The sequence below is a fragment of the Bos grunniens genome, chromosome 2 (genome assembly GCF_055505025.1).
Source record: "Bos grunniens cultivar Pamir isolate PY7600 chromosome 2, Bosgru_T2T1.0, whole genome shotgun sequence".
NCBI lineage: Eukaryota > Metazoa > Chordata > Mammalia > Artiodactyla > Bovidae > Bos > Bos grunniens.
Window position 1 is genome coordinate 75,789,799 of NC_141166.1, and position 17,076 is coordinate 75,806,874.

Below are 17,076 nucleotides of genomic sequence, written 5' to 3' on the forward strand. Positions count from 1 at the left end.
GTTTTCTTTTTTTTTGTGGGATCTTTGTCAGGTTTTGGTATTAGGGTGATGGTGGCCTCATAGAATGAGTTTGGAAGTTTACCTTCCTCTGCAATTTTCTGGAAGAGTTTGAGCAGGATAGGTGTTAACTCTTCTCTAAATTTTTGGTAGAATTCAGCTGTGAAGCCGTCTGGACCTGGGCTTTTGTTTGCTGGAAGATTTTTGATTACAGTTTTAATTTCCGTGCTTGTGATGGGTCTGTTAAGATTTTCTATTTCTTCCTGGTCCAGTTTTGGAAAGTTGTACTTTTCTAAGAATTTGTCCATTTCTTCCACGTTGTCCATTTTATTGGCATATAATTGTTGATAGTAGTCTCTTATGATCCTTTGTATTTCTGTGTTGTCTGTTGTGATCTCTCCATTTTCATTTCTAATTTTATTGATTTGATTTTTCTCCCTTTGTTTCTTGATGAGTCTGGCTAATGGTTTGTCAATTTTATTTATCCTTTCAAAGAACCAGCTTTTGGCTTTGTTGATTTTTGCTATGGTCTCTTTTGTTTCTTTTGCATTTATTTCTGCCCTAATTTTTAAGATTTCTTTCCTTCTACTAACCTTGGGGTTCTTCATTTCTTCCTTTTCTAGTTGCTTTAGGTGTAGAGTTAGGTTATTTATTTGACTTTTTTCTTGTTTCTTGAGGTGTGCCTGTATTGCTATGAACTTTCCCCTTAGGACTGCTTTTACAGTGTCGCACAGGTTTTGGGTTGTTGTGTTTTCATTTTCATTCATTTCTATGCAAATTTTGATTTCTTTTTTGATTTCTTCTGTGATTTGTTGGTTATTCAGCAGTGTGTTGTTCAGCCTCCATATGTTGGAATTTTTAGTAGTTTTTCTCCTGTAATTGAGATCTAATCTTACTGCCTTGTGGTCAGAAAAGATGCTTGGACTGATTTCTATTTTTTTGAATTTACCAAGGCTAGATTTATGGCCCAGGATGTGATCTATCCTGGAGAAGGTTCCATGTGCACCTGAGAAAAAGGTGAAATTCATTGTTTTGGGATGAAATGTCCTATAGATATCAATTAGGTCTAACTGGTCTATTGTATCATTTAAAGTTTGTGTTTCCTTGTTAATTTTCTGTTTAGTTGATCTATCCATAGGTGTGAGTGGGGTATTAAAGTCTCCCACTATTATTGTGTTATTGTTAATTTCTCCTTTCATACTTGTTAGCATTTGTATTACATACTGTGGTGCTCCTGTGTTGGGTACATATATATTTATAATTGTTATATCTTCTTCTTGGATTGATCCTTTGATCATTATGTAGTGACCATCTTTGTCTCTTTTCACAGCCTTTGTTTTAAAGTCTATTTTATCTGATATGAGTATTGCTACTCCTGCTTTCTTTTGGTCCCTATTTGCATGGAAAATCTTTTTCCAGCCCTTTACTTTCAGTCTGTATGTGTCCCCTGTTTTGAGGTGGGTCTCTTGTAGACAACATATGTAGGGGTCTTGTTTTTGTATCCATTCAGCCAGTCTTTGTCTTTTGGTTGGGGCATTCAACCCATTTACATTTAAGGTAATTACTGATAAGTATGATCCCATTGCCATTTACTTTATTGTTTTGGGTTCAAATTTATACACCATTTTTGTGTTTCCTGTCTAGAGAATATCCTTTAGTATTTGTTGGAGAGCTGGTTTGGTGGTGCAGAATTCTCTCAGCTTTTGCTTGTCTGAAAAGCTTTTGATTTCTTCTTCATACTTGAATGAGATCCTTGCTGGCTACAATAATCTGGGCTGTAGGTTATTTTCTTTCATCATTTTAAGTATGTCTTGCCATTCCCTCCTGGCTTGAAGAGTTTCTATTGAAAGATCAGCTGTTATCCTTATGGGAATTCCCTTGTGTGTTATTTGTTGTTTTTCCCTTGCTGCTTTTAATATTTGTTCTTTGTGTTTGATCTTTGTTAATTTGATTAATATGTGTCTTGGGGTGTTTCGCCTTGGGTTTATCCTGTTTGGGACTCTCTGGGTTTCTTGGACTTGGGTGATTATTTCCTTCCCCATTTTAGGGAAGTTTTCAACTATTATCTTCTCAAGTATTTTCTCATGGTCTTTCTTTTTGTCTTCTTCTTCTGGGACCCCTATGATTCGAATGTTGTAGCGTTTAATATTGTCCTGGAGGTCTCTGAGATTGTCCTCATTTCTTTTAATTCGTTTTTCTTTTATCCTCTCTGAATCATTTATTTCTGCCATTCTATCTTCTAATTCACTAATCCTATCTTCTGCCTCTGTTATTCTATTTGTTGCCTCCAGAGTGTTTTTAATTTCATTTATTGCATTATTCATTATATATTGACTCTTTTTTATTTCTTCTAGGTCCTTGTTAAACCTTTCTTGCATCTTCTCAATCCTTGTCTCCAGGCTATTTATCTGTGATTCCATTTTGATTTCAAGATTTTGGATCAATTTCACTATCATTATTCGGAATTCTTTATCAGGTAGATTCCCTATCTCTTCCTCTTTTGTTTGGTTTGGTGGGCATTTATCCTGTTCCTTTCTCTGCTGGGTATTCCTCTGTCTCTTCAACTTGTTTAAATTGTTGATTTTGGGATGTCCTTTCTGTATTCTGGCAGTTTGTGGAGTTCTCTTTATTGTGGCATTTCCTCACTGTGTGTGGGTTTGTACAGGTGGCTTGTCAAGGTTTCCTGGTTAGGGAAGCTTGTGTCGGTGTTCTGGTGGGTGGAGCTGTATTTCTTCTCTCTGGAGTTCAATGAAATGTCCAGTAATGAGTTATGAGATGTCTATGGTTTTGGGGTGACTTTGGGCAGCCTGTATCTTGAAGCTCAGGGCTGTGTTCCTTTGTTGCTGGAGAATTTGCTTGGTATGTCTTGCCCTGGAACTTGTTGGCCCTTGTGTGGTGCTTGGTTTCAGTGTCGGTATGGAGGTGTTTGATGAGCTCCTGTCAATTAATGTTCCCTGGAGTCAGGAGTTCCCTGGAGTCAGGGTTTGGATTTAAGCCTCCTGCTTCCAGTTACTGGTCTTATTTTTACAGTAGTTTAAAAACTTCTCCTTCTATACAGCACCATTGATAAAACATCTACGTTAAAGATGAAAAGTTTCTCTACCATGAGGGTCACCCAGAGAGGTTCACAGCATTACATGAAGAGAAGAGGGAGGAAGGAGTTAGAGGTGACCCGAATGAGATGAGGTGGAATCAATAGTGGAGAGAGTGAGCTAGCCAATAATCACTTCCTTATGTGCACTCCACAACTGGACCGCTCAGAGATGTTCACGGAGTTATACAGAGAAGAGAAGACGGAGGAAGGAGACAGAGGTGGACAGAAGGATAAAAGGGGGGAATGAAAAGGAGGGAGACAGATCCAGCCAGTAATCAGTTCCCTAAGTGTTCTCCACCGTCTGGAACACACAGAAATTCACAGAGTTGGGTAGAGTAGAGAGGGGTTAGGGAGGAGACACAGGCGACCTGGTGGAGAAAAAGGAGAGTCCAAAGGGAGAGAGAGCAGTTAAGCCAGTAATCTCGTTCCCTAGTGAAAAATGAGTACTGAAGACTGGGTTCTTAAAGGTACAAAATTGGTAACAAATACATAAAAGCAAAAATTAAAAGTCTAGAGTAGAGTTTGGAATTTTAAAAATACGATGTTAAAGAAAAGAAGAAGGAAAAGAAAGAGAGAAAAAACGAACAAACAAAAACAAACAAAGTCGCGAAAATTATAAAGAAAATATAGGTACAAAATTGATAACTAATACCAAAAAGCAAAAGTTAAAAATCTAGAGTAGAGTTTGGAATTTCAAAAATACAATGTTAAAAAAAAGAAGAAGAAAAAGAAAGAGAGAAAAAAACAAAAACAATGTCGCAAAAATTATAAAGAAAATACAGGTACAAAATTGATATCAAATACCAAAAAGCATAAATTATAAATCTAGAGTAGAGTTTGGAATTTCAGATATACAATGTTATATAAAAGAAGAAGAGAAAGGAACAGAGAAAAAAAAAAGTCACAGAAATTATAAAAAATCTATAGGTACAAAATTGATAACAAATACCAAAAAGCTAAAATTAAAAATCTAGAGTAGAGTTTGGAATTTCAAAAATACAATGTTAAAGAAAAGAAGAAAAAAAAAAGGTCAAAAAATTATAAAAAATATATATGTGAAGTTTGCTGAAGAAAAAAAAATAGGGTCTCTTCTTTTTTGCAAAGTAATAGGTTATAAAAGTGAAAATTAAAGGAATAATAGAGGACTTAAATTTTTTTTTAAAAATTAAAAAAAAAAAAAAAAAGAAAGAAAGAATGAGGAAATACAAAAAACCTCGAATAGCCAAAGCGACCTTGAGAAAGAAGAATGGAACTGGAGGAATCAACCTACCTGACTTCAGGCTCTACTACAAAGCCACAGTTATCAAGACAGTATGGTACTGGCACAAAGACAGAAATATAGATCAATGGAACAAAATAGAAAGCCCAGAGATAAATCCACGCACATATGGACACCTTATCTTTGACAAAGGAGGCAAGAATATACAATGGATTAAAGACAATCTCTTTAACAAGTGGTGCTGGGAAATCTGGTCAACCACTTGTAAAAGAATGAAACTAGACCACTTTCTAACACCATACACAAAAATAAACTCAAAATGGATCAAAGATCTAAACGTAAGACCAGAAACTATATAACTCCTAGAGGAGAACATAGGCAAAACACTCTCCGACATACATCACAGCAGGATCCTCTATGACCCACCTCCCAGAATATTGGAAATAAAAGCAAAAATCAACAAATGGGACCTAATTAACCTTAAAAGCTTCTACACATCAAAGGAAACTATTAGCAAGGTGAAAAGGCAGCCTTCAGAATGGGAGAAAATAATAGCAAATGAAGCAACCGACAAACAACTAATCTCAAAAATATACAAGCAACTCCTACAGCTCAACTCCAGAAAAATAAATGACCCAATCAAAAAATGGGCCAAAGAACTAAATAGACATTTCTCCAAAGAAGACATACAGAGGGCTAACAAACACATGAAAAGATGCTCAACATCACTCATTATCAGAGAAATGCAAATCAAAACCACTATGAGGTACCATTTCACACCAGTCAGAATGGCTGCGATCCAAAAGGCTACAAATAATAAATGCTGGAGAGGGTGTGGAGAAAAGGGAACCCTCTTACACTGTTGGTGGGAATGCAAACTAGTATAGCCACTATGGAGAACAGTGTGGAGATTCCTTAAAAACTGGAAATAGAACTGCCTTATGATCCAGCAATTCCACTGCTGGGCATACACACTGAGGAAACCAGAAGGGAAAGAGACACGTGTACCCCAATGTTCATCGCAGCACTGTTTATAATAGCCAGGACATGGAAGCAACCTAGATGTCCATCAGCAGATGAATGGATAAGAAAGCAGTGGTACATATACACAATGGAGTATTACTCAGCCATTAAAAAGAATACATTTGAATCAGTTCTAATGAGGTGGATGAAACTGGAGCCTATTATACAGAGTGAAGTAAGCCAGAAGGAAAAACATAAATACAGTATACTAACGCATATATATGGAATTTAGAAAGATGGTAACAATAATCCTGTATACGAGACAGCAAAAGAGACACTGATGTATAGAACAGTCTTATGGACTCTGTGGGAGAGGGAAAGGGTGGGAAGATTTGGGAGAATGGCATTGAAACATGTAAAATATCATGTAAGAAACGAGCTGCCAGTCCAGGTTCGATGCACGATACTGGATGCTTGGGGCTAGTGCACTGGGACGACCCAGAGGGATGGTATGGGGAGGGAGGAGAGAGGAGGGTTCAGGATGGGGAACACATGTAAACCTGTGGCGGATTCATTTTAATATTTGGCAAAACTAATACAATTATGTAAAGTTTAAAAATAAAATAAAATTAGAAAAAAAAAAGAAAGAATTATCGTAAAAATAGCAAAAATATATCGAGGACTTTCTCTGGTTTTGTTGTGAGTATTGTGGGTTCAGCTCATTTTCGGCTAGTTCCTTGGTCCGACTTGTATTTCTCAAGACCTATAGGTCCCTTCCTATGTAGCCGGTACTAACCACAGGGTTTTAATCTATTGCCTGTAGCTTCCAAGGCGGTTCCCTCTGTTATAGCTTCTTCTGTTTGCTGGGCTCTTCAGTGTCTGGTTTCCACCCTGACACAAAGGGGACGGTGGAGGAAACTTTTTTTTTTTTCTTTTTAGGCTCACTTGTTCAGTCGCGCTGTGGGGAGGGAGGGAGGGATGCTGCAAACAGGTAACACTGGCGCGTGCTCGCAGTGCCTCAGCCACACTGGGTCTGCCCCCGCTCACGGCGCGTGTAGCCTTCCTGCCCACACTACTCAGGCTCTAGATTGTTCCGCCGGGAACTATCCGTGGCCGGCCCTGGGCTGCCTGCACCTCCCAGGTCCAAGCTGCTCAGGTTCAGGCACTCGGGCAGTCCCCAGAGGCGCAGACACAGTTGGGCCTGCGTTTTGTGCCCTTCCCAGGTCCGAGCAGCTCAGGTGATGAGGTGTTTAGTGAGCGCGATTGCTGCAACTTATCGCCTCCCCGCTGCTCGGTTATCTAGGTGTACAACCGGCGCACCTTCTCAGGGAGATGTTGACCGTCCAGACCCCCAAGAAGTTTTAGTTAGCAAAGAAGCCTGCTTACAGTTTTATAGATAATGTCTCTCTGGGGCTGTGATTGCCCCCTTCCGGCTCTGGCTGTGTGTCACCGGAGGGGGAAGGTCTGCAGCCATCTATCTCTGTTCAGTCCTTTGTTCCATGCATGGGCCTGGCGGTGTCTTAGGTTAGGGCTGGCTTTTCGCGTGATAGATATCCCACAGTCTGGTTTGCTAGCCCAGATTATTTCGCTCGGATAGTGCTCAGTGTTTTCAGGCCAGGTCCTTACTCTAAGCGATGCAGCCGGCGATGCGCCTCCCTGCCCAGCCCCAGCTTGCTAATGGCGTGTGCAGGCGTCTGTGCTGCTTCTCCGCTGGGGGAGTTACCGTAGGGCTCGCAATCTGTGAGTTTTAATTGTTTATTTATTTTCCCTCCCTGTTATGTTGCCCTCTGTGCTTCCAAAGTTCAGCACAGATTCGGCAGTGAGAAGGTTTCCCGATGTTTGGAAACTTCTCTCTTTTTAAGACTCCCTTCCCGGGACGGAACTCCGTCCCTCCCTCTTTTGTCTCTTTTTTTGTCTTTTATATTTTTTCCTACCTCCTTTGTAAGACTTGGGTTGCTTTTCTGGGTGCCTGATGTCCTCTGCCGGCATTCAGAAGTTGTTTGTGGAATTTACTCGGCTTTTAAATGCTCTTTTGATGAATTTGTGGGGGAGAAAGTGTTCTCCCCGTCCTACTCCTCCGCCATCTTGGCTCCTCCCTGAGTTTGTTTTTTTCTCTTTTGAGTCCAATGAATTCTCGTTACACTCAGTTCAGTTCAGTCACTCAGCTCGGTCTGACTCTTTGTGACCCCATGGACTGCAGTACACCAGGCCTCCTTGTCCATCACCAACTCCCGGAGTTTACTCAAACTCATGTCCATTGAGTTGGTGATGCCATCCAACCATCTCATCCTCTGTCGTCCCCTTCTCCTCCCACCTTTAATCTTTCCCGGCATCAGGGTCTTTTCAAATGAGTCAGCTCTTCACATCAGGTGGCCAAAGTACTGGAGTTTCAGCTTCAACATCGGTCCTTCCAGTGCATATTCAGGACTAATTTCCTTTAGGATGGACTGGTTGGATCTCCTTGCAGACCAAGGGACTCTCGAGAGTCTTCTCCAACACCACAGTTCAAAAGCATCAATCCTTTGGTGCTCAGCTTTCTTTATAGTCCTACTCTCACATCCCTACATGACTACTGGAAAAACCATAGCCTTGACTAGATGGACCCTTGTTGGCAAACATGTGTTTATACTATATGTGATTAAATGGAGATTTCCTGAGCTACTTCTCGGACTGACTGAATCAGAATCTCTGTAGGAGTGGTTGGGGGTGGTTAGGGTTAGGCCTAAGCCCAGGCCTCTTCCTCTTGGACAAGTATCTCTGGTGTGTCTTGCACACACTAGATTTTGAGACCCAGAGCCCTTGTGATTAAGTGGAAGGCTTTGACTGTTGAGAAAGTGTTTTGGGAAGAGAGATATTCCTCTACCATGGCAACTGTGGAAGGAAGTGTGTTTTGGTGAAGGAGTCAAGCAGCCTGGTCAGTTTGGCCTATAAGCTGTGCTTCTCAACTCTGGTCTCACAGTGGAATGACCTGGGCAGTACTGACAACACACAGAACCCAGCCGGAGAGTTCAGGCAGTCTGTTCCCACCAGCAACTGGACACTTTCCACGTACACTCACGCTGGGACTAGGGAGATGTCTTTGCACTTCCACCCTGGGAAGCCCAAGGGCCTTGCCCTTCTGGAGGACCGCTAAGGGTGTGTAGAACTTTGGGGTCTCAGAGCGTGTTCTCTTCCATTGCCCTATTTGATAGTAAGGCAGATGGAAGTGGATCGTAACCTGCTCTTGATTTCAGAGATGAAGGAATCAATCCCTCAGAGAGATTCATTGACCAGGGATTCCACCAGAGTTGCCAGCTTAGAAAAGGCAGAGCCAGAACTCGGGTTTGATCCTCTGGCTCCAAGCTCACAGCTCCATCCACATCCCTCTCAGAGACCGGCACACTCAGATTTTCCAAGCTTTTGTTCAGTTACAATTTCAAGAAAATCTGAAGGTGAGCTCTGAGCCCTTTCCAAGAGAGCTTCTGGCTGTCAGCCACTTTCTGGGAGGTCTTTTAAGTCATTTCTGTCCCTCGTGCTTTGATTCAGCTACCAGTTCTGAGTACTGTGCCTCCTGGGGGTTAGAGGATCGAGGGCTGTGATTACAATTGCATCACCCCTGCCAGCCTCCTGGGGGTGGGCTCATCTTCTGAGGAACATTCCCAAATGAGCTGTCAACTCCACTGCAGCAGGAGCCTGCCTTAGATTTTTGTCCCCTTCCGAGCAGAGAACTAAACCCAGTAAATTCTTGATGATTAGACAGCAGCATGGAATGGATTTTCTCACCCTTCTAAATTCCTCAGCGCTTGCTGCCTCTACTATTTTATAAGCTGATGTTTTCAGTTTAAAACTAATGTATGGTCACCGAAAGGTGTAAAGAAATACAGAAGTGGGGAAGGAAAGCACCCCATCTAAGAGTGCTAAATGTCTGTTCTAAACACTAGGTATTTAATGAACTTTATTTTATTTAATCTTAATGAATAAGATTTAATCTCAATAAATAAGATTTTGTGTGCAGTCAGTCTACACATGAGGACTCTCAGAATCTGAACTCTAAGCCATTATCCACTGGCATGTGCACAACTGCCAGGAAACACACAGCCCTCCTGAATGCTGTGGCATTTTCTTCTGACCTCTGTCCTGTGTTTCCACTTATCAGAACTCTTGCCACTCCCCAAAGGAGACAGGTGTTTAATTTCTCTGGGTCTTTGCTCTGCTGAGCTTGACATCAAGAGTAGGTCCCTGTTCTGTGCATCTGGCTATTTCCGGCTCTGCTTTCAAGGCACAGCCAAAGACAGCCTCTGAGTTATGGGATGAATTGTGTCTCCTCTGAATTCCTATGTTGAAGCTCTAAATTCTGGAGCCTTAGAATGGAACTGTATTTGAACATAAGATCTTTAAAGGGGTGATTAAATTAAACTGAGAACTTAGGGTGGGCCCTAACCCAGTCTGACTGGTGTCCTTATATTTGGATATACGTAGAGATATCGAGGATGTGTATACATAAGGAAAGGCCACTTGCGAGGTAGGGAAAGAAGCTTTTGGAGAAAACAACCCTGCCTACACCTTGATCTTTGACTTCTAGCCTCCAGAATGGCAAGGAAATACATTTCTGTTGTTTAAGCCCCCTGCTGCTGCTGCTGCTGCTAAGTTGCTTCAGTCGTGTCCGACTCTGTGCCACCCCATAGACAGCAGCCCACCAGGCTGTGCTGTCCCCGGGATTCTCCAGGCAAGAACACTGGAGTGGGTTGCCATTTCCTTCTCCAATGCATGAAAGTGAAAAGTGAAAGTGAAGTCTCTCAGTCGTGTCTGACTGTTAGCAACCCCATGGACTGCAGCCTACCAGGCTCCTCTGTCCATGGGATTTTGCAGGCAAGAGTACTGGAGTGGGTTGCCATTGCCTTCTCTGTTAAGCCCCCTAGAATGTGCTATTTTGTTATGGAAGCCCTAGCAAAGCAATACACTCCTTAAAGCCTTTCCTGATGCTGAGCCCCACTTTCAGGAAAAACTAACCTTCTTCCCTTGATGCTCTCACCAGGTCACCTTATTGAGCTGTTCCCTGCTTGAAGTGTCCCCCGGTCCACTTGTTGCTGAGGGCCACACCTGGTTCATGTCTGCATTTCTGGCCTCTAGCACAGGGCACATCCTGAACTTGGAAAAAGGTAGGTGAACAAATGCATGAATGAACAAGAGATCTGATAACTACTTGTAGATTGACTCTTTTTAGAAGTTTTGAAAGGGTTGAGGGATCCAGAGATGGAGAGGGACAGAGAGAGGGGTAGGACCCAGGAGTGATGGTCGCCTGAACCCCACCCACTGCACCACCCCCTGCAGGCTAATGGGTCTTGGCACTGTCCTGAGCCTTGCAGACTCTCCTGGCCAGGCCTCCTTCTGTCAGCTCTCCCTTCAGCCTGTCGGATACTTAATCACACGCAGGAAATGTAAATTCCCTGAGGCCTCCATTGTGTGGTCCTCTCCTCAAAGTCTGTCTCCCCACCGCAGTTTCTGGAAGTCCCTTCAGAGGGTCTGACAGTCTCCCTTTCCCATCCCTCCAGATGGAGAGGCTCAGGGAACAGAAGGAGTTTTCTGGGAACAGACTGGGGAGGAGGAGCCAGGAAAAGTGACAAAGACACAAGTTTGGGCTTCCTGTGCCTGCTGTCCAAGCAGGGCTCTGCAGGGCCTCCAGAATGGCCTGTTGGTGACAGAGGAAGCCAAAGAGAGTTGTTAGCGGTGGCACATTTACTTGTAAGCTGGCCCACCCTGGGATTCAGCCCCATGGTGGACATCCTTTCTGCATAAGGAAACTCTCTGGAGGGAATGGTTGTAAGTGAGAAAGAGACCAGGCAGACACGCCTGGCCTGGGATCAAAGCTCTGGGCCTCGCAGGGTGGGCTGAGTCGAGGATGAGTTGCATCTAACTTCTGGGTCAGTGCCATGAGCAGGGCAGTGGGGAGCAGGGTGGACCGGCATGACACGGTGGTGGGCCTGGGGGGGTGGTGGCTGGCACTTGTTCACTCTCAGGACCTGGCCCTTTGGGCACCTGCCCAGAAGGTGTCAGAAACTGGCAGAGGCGTGTGTGGTGGCTGCAGGGTTGGCCCTGCTCCAGGGGGTGGGAGGTGGGGCCAGTTTCTCCCATAGACTCAGTGCCTGGGGCCTGGGACACTTGTAGGAGCCACAGTGATGTGTTGCTTTCTTCCAAAATCAGGAGAGAATTTCCTGGCAGTCCAGTGGTTAAGACTCCTCCTCACCTTCACTGCTGAGGAATAGGGTTAGATCTCTGGTTGGGGAACTAAGATCCCTCAAGCTGTGGCCAAAAGTAATAATAATAATCATGATAATAATAACAATAATTGATAACAGAAAAAAATGAAACTTTAAGACAGAAAATTTGCATGTTGCCTAATTCTATTTAACGAAATGTCCAGAGGAGGCAAATCCCAAGAGAAAGAAAGTAGATTAGTGGTTGCAAGGGACTAGGGAGAAGTGGGGAGTGAGGATTGACTACTAATGGGTTTGGGGGGGTGTCTTGTTGGGGTGATTTAAAATGTCCTGAAATTAGACAGTGTTGAAGGTTGCACAACCTTAGAAATAAAAAATCACTGATTTGTACACTTTAAAGTGGTTTATTTATGGTATGTGGATTATATCTCAATAAAGCTGTTTTTTTTTTTTTTTTAAGCCGACGAGTCCGGGGCAGAAGAAAAAAAATCAAGAATATTAGTGTACTATGTAATCTTTAGCAAATAAGTAAGAAATGTGTTAAAATAGAAAAAATCAGATGAAGTTAGACAAAACTTAAATTGGAAAACAAGTTTTATCTGGTGTATTGACTGACTCTCTTGGTGGCTTTTGGAATGCTGAGCTAAAGCGAATTCTGAGATTGCATTTAGGGTCAAAAAGATGGAGCAATGTGATCAATCAGTGATGTCTGATCTGGGCACAGGAGGTGAAAGAGGAGGCGCAGGGGCAAGTATTTGCCACCCCCAACTGCAGCTGATCTCTGTGGTCCCTTCTGGATTTCCCAGGCCCTGGCCTGAGTCACTCAGCATGGAATTGGGGGCGGAATGTGGGCCACAGGGATCTGGGCTAGAAGAAGACAGGGGTGGGGTCAAGGCAGTTGAGCATTCAGTATAGACCCTGCTGCATTCATATCTGCCAGGCTTGCCTGCATCTTCTCCACACCAGCTTCGTTCTTGTACTAGCTGCCTCCCCTGAGAACAGGCTACCCCCCAACCCCAAAAGTAACAGTTCTCAAGGACGACTCTTAACCTGCTCTGGGCAGCTCAGCAGTCACACTGTCTTTGCTTATCACACCCCTGCTCCCCATATTCTCCATGAGACAGAAAACTCTCCTTGGAGAACAGGCAGTTGAGCAAAGTGTTTAGACCAACCCCTCTTGGTGGCACAGACCCTCTCATTAAAATGTGTGCGTTGTTAGTGCTCTTCTCTTTTTCCAATGGGGCTTAGCAATTAACATCGCCTCATCGTGAGTGTGTCAAGAGATGTGCACTCTGGGAAGCAAAGAAAAATACATTTGTCATCCAAATGACAGCCACAGCTGTCAAAGCCATTTTTATCCAGTGGCGGTGGAGCTGGCCTTAATCCCTTCTGGGAAAAATAATGAATTTTAGAGATTCTGTTTACAAATATGCACCTTTTGCTGATTTCTCTCACCACCCAGCAATTTTTCAACAGGACAGCTTTCTTGGAAACTGTCCACAGCCAAAAGATGATAAAATATGGTATCCAGAGAGGTGCCTGGGGCTCTTTTTGTTTAACCGGGTAATTGGGCATAGATTCCGAAAGGTCATCTTCCTGTATCTGGGTCTAAAAGCACCCCCTCCTTCACCTGTTTCGCAAAGGGCAGCCCTCTAGGTTGGGTTTACAAGCCTGCTACTGACCTTTATGCAAGCAAATCTTGAACTTGCTGATTCGCACAGAACTTTCTAGAGAGTCAAGTGTGTGAGACTTGTTTTCCCCACCCCTTTGCTAGTTGGAGTGAAACCTACTTTCCCTCCCAGACTCACTAACACACTTAAGCCCTGGACCAGCTAATGAGATCAGAAAATGATTAGCTGTCAGTCCACAAGTGAAATTGATCAGTGATGGTTTCAGGCTAAGGAAAGCAAATGCCCCCAGTGACAATCCACAGACTTTTCTGATCCTATTTGTGCTCCTCTTTATCATCTCTGACGTTTTTTATGGTCTGTTGTCTCTACAAGGTCGTCTGCAGAGCCTCCTGGTAGTCCTGCCCACATTTAAGTGCATGCACATTTAGGAAAGCCCACAGTGACTGTTTTCAGATACTGAGCTCAGGCTAAGGCACAACTTTCAGGGTTTGCTATAGCTGAGATGCTTTTGTGTAAGAACCAAATACCCCTTTGTAGGAGGCCGCATGGTATAGTAGAAAAAGTCAGACACACAAACTTGGATGTGATTCCTTGGTTCTTGCTGTCCCATGCTCTGTGACTTCGGTAAACCAAGTACCTTCTCTCAGCAGCCTCACTTTGCATATCTGTAAAATGGGGAGGCCTCCTTTGTAGGCAGAATGTCTAGCAGTATCCAGATGAATGAAGAAAAGAGGCTGACTGAAAAATTAGTAATCATTACTGATTTCACTTGTTTTAGTTTCTAAAGGCCATCCCAGCCTGGTGTTAAAATAAGGATACTTTGTTTCAGTCAGTCATATTTCTATGTGATGGGTCCCTTTCTAGTGGGACAGTCAGCCTCCACTCCAAGCAGGGCTGCAGAAAGTTTTTGGGGGCCCTCCTTTCCACTAAAAATGTATTAAAAATGATATTTTATGACTCTATAAAAGATTAATCTAGGCTGGGTTAAAAAAACACTTCTTCAACTCAAAGGTTTTTTTTTTTTAATTGAGGTAAATTCACATGACATAAAACTAAGCATTTTAAAGAGTATATTTTACTGTGTTTAGTGTTTCCACAGTGTTGTGTAATCATCTCTAATTATGAAACGTTTTCATCACACCCAAAGATCTTGTACTCGTGAAACTGTCCCCATTTCTTCTTTCATTTTGCATAGTCTTCAAGTTTTATCCATATTGTAGCATGTATCAGTACCTTGTCCCTTTTCTGAATAATATTTCATCATACGGATATACCACATTTCATTTATTCATTCATTGGTTAATTCATTGGTTGTTTCTATGTTTTTTGGCTATTATGAATAATGCTGCTATGAACATTTGTGTATAAGTTTTTGTCTGGAAACATGTTTTTATTTTTCTTGGGTTAGTACCTGGGAATGAAATTGCTGAAGACTCTCATTTCAACTTTTGAGGAACTGTCACTATATTCCAAAGCAGCTGCACCATCTGACATTCCCACCAGCACTATATGGAGGTTCTAATTTCTCCATATCCTCCCTGACACATTATTGTCTTTTTATTATAGCCATGATAGTGGGTGAAAAGTGGCATCCAGCTCATTTTAAGGATGAGTAAGTTGAGGACCAGATATGATTTGTACAGTCTCATGTGTTGCAGAGTTAGACTCTGCACAGCAAATCTGTTTAATGTCCCATTTGATGCTTATTCTCATCAGACCAGATGTCCTTTATCTCCAACATTAAGAGAAAAGTAAAGTCAGACTGGCAGAGTGATGCTACAATAGAGTCAGGCACCCCTCACTAGCTATTAAAACTCCAGCAGCTTACCAAGACTAGAGAGTAGCAGCTGTGGGCTTCAGGGGGGCAGGAAAGTCTTCCCACCCAGCCAGCCTCTAGCTGGGATTGGTCAGGCCCTTGCAGGACTAGCTTTACTTTCTGAACTTTCCTTTGATGGGAGAGAGCTTCAGCAGTGACATACATCTGCTTTACCTACATATTTATTGAGAACCTATTCGATGCTAGTCATAGTTTGCCCATTGGAGGTACAAAGATAATTAAGATGCAGCTTCAACCTAATATATATTCACCTATTATCCTCATATTACTCTGTTGAATATTAATAATAGAGGTGGATACAGGACACAAGGGGAGTACAGATAAGGGCACCAACTGGTCTGGAAAAAGGGATCAAGAACTGAGTATTAAAGGCTCAGAGTGACTGTGGGAAGCTCGCCAAGCTTGCTCTGCACACAGAGGTAGATGAAGTGTGCAAGCAACTTCTCTGGATGGGTGAGAACAGCTTGAAAGTCACATAGAACACTCAGCCCAGGGCTGAAGCCTTTTGGAGCGTTTTCACAGAGCTATGCACAGGTGAGAAACCATTCTGGGGCAGGCCAATCCACTTCGTGGGCAATGCGGCCCATATGATCCAAGCCGAGGATTTTTGCACACGTGGTCAGAGGCAGAGTGAGAAAGGCAACCATCAACTAGCTGAGCTAGGTTCACAGCCACAAATCAAGTTCTGACCTGGAGAGTGTACAGTCTACAAAGTGCTGGGGCAGCAGGCTGCTCACTGTGTGGGTCACACCTCCCCCACACACAGCCTGAATGTTGTTCTCATTAGGTTCTCAAACAGTCATACAAATAGAGGAAAAAACATACACCTATTCATCTTTTCCATCTTGGTTTGTATAAAGTACTTCTTTTTTATGTTAGGCTTTGGCTATGTGGTTTCTGCCCAGGCAGTCCTCTGCAAAATTCTGAAACAGGTGAGGTTTCTTCCTTAGGACCATCTGAAGCCATTGCAAATCCCCCTGTTAATGGTCTAGACTAGACAGTGATGCATGACAGGCAAAATGTCACAGGTGCTGTTGACTGTAGAATTGAATATGTTCTTGGTTTAAAATCTTGGTTTGGAAATTCTTTACTCTTCAAAGTTGTGTTTCCACTTCTTTGGGCTGATCGAAATATCTGCCATGTTAGCTTTATATTTTCTTTTGTTTGTTTCTTTATGAAAAGCTCAGAGTTCAGGGAACCAGTGGAAATGGCACACAGATATGAACGTATTTTGAAGCAAATGTCAGCCAATATTTATAATTAGTCATCACTGTGGTAAGAACCCTGGCAGGCTCTAGACTTTATACCTGGTAGCATGTAGGAATAGTAATCTTATTGAGCAGTAAGAGAGTGGAAGAATAGGGACCTGTTTAAAGTTTAAATAAACAATCGTTGGATTATAAAATACTGATCAGTGAAGAAATGGTATTTTTCCTAAGATATTTAATCACACTTTAAATGAAAATGAGATGACAGCTGTCCATGTCACAGAATGTTATTGTTCTAAAAAACTGGGGTTTCTAGGTGAGAGCCAGAGGCCTGTAAAAAAGCATCACCATCGTGGTGCTTTGTTTCTTTCTCTAAAGAGAATGAGGGTGACTTTCTCCTGGTTTGGAAGGAGGATTAGTCTCTGGTGCATTGGAATAGACACTTGTGTGACCTGGTCTCCCTCCCTGTTCTCCAGAGGAGAAGGAGGTTTGTGGAAAGTCTCTAGGGAGGCTCTAGCATCTTAGTTTCTCTCTCACCAGTGCTGGGCCATGGACAGCGGTACAGGAAAACCAGAGGGAGGGTTGGGCGCAGACTGCAGGAGTCTGGTCCAGCGGGGAGGAGATGGGCAGGACTGTGTCCTGGGGACCTCTGAAGTGGGAGTCGGGCTGACAGTGGCTCATGGGATGAGCGTCAGAGTGAGGATGAGTAGTGGTCCCTGAAGTAAGCTCAGCACTGAGGGTGAGGTGTGAGGAAGATCTGAAAATGGGTGTTTCCCCTCCTTCCCTCCTTCTGTTCCTTCCCTCAACAATTTTAACTGAGTACCTACTACCTGTCAGAGGTTTGTAACATACTGTTGTGTGACAGATGGGTGAGCCAGGACTCCTGCATTTTGCAGCAGGTCAAGCCAGGGATGTCCTGGAGCAGCATCTGTT

General features: G+C 43.0%; 1 protein-coding gene across 18 annotated transcripts in view; it reads left to right on the plus strand.

The window, feature by feature from the left end:
- LOC147378256 (uncharacterized) overlaps window positions 1-17,076 on the plus strand; it is a 407,307-nt gene that overhangs the window by 148,618 nt on the left and 241,613 nt on the right. For 17 of the 18 annotated variants that reach the window (XR_015145635.1, XR_015145614.1, XR_015145627.1 and 14 more), the window contains one exon: window positions 10,288-10,411. The gene's annotated coding sequence lies outside the window, so the exon portion shown is untranslated. Of the gene's footprint in view, window positions 1-10,287; window positions 10,412-11,927; window positions 12,341-17,076 lie in introns of those variants that run through there. The other variant, XR_015145634.1, reaches the window with a different exon arrangement.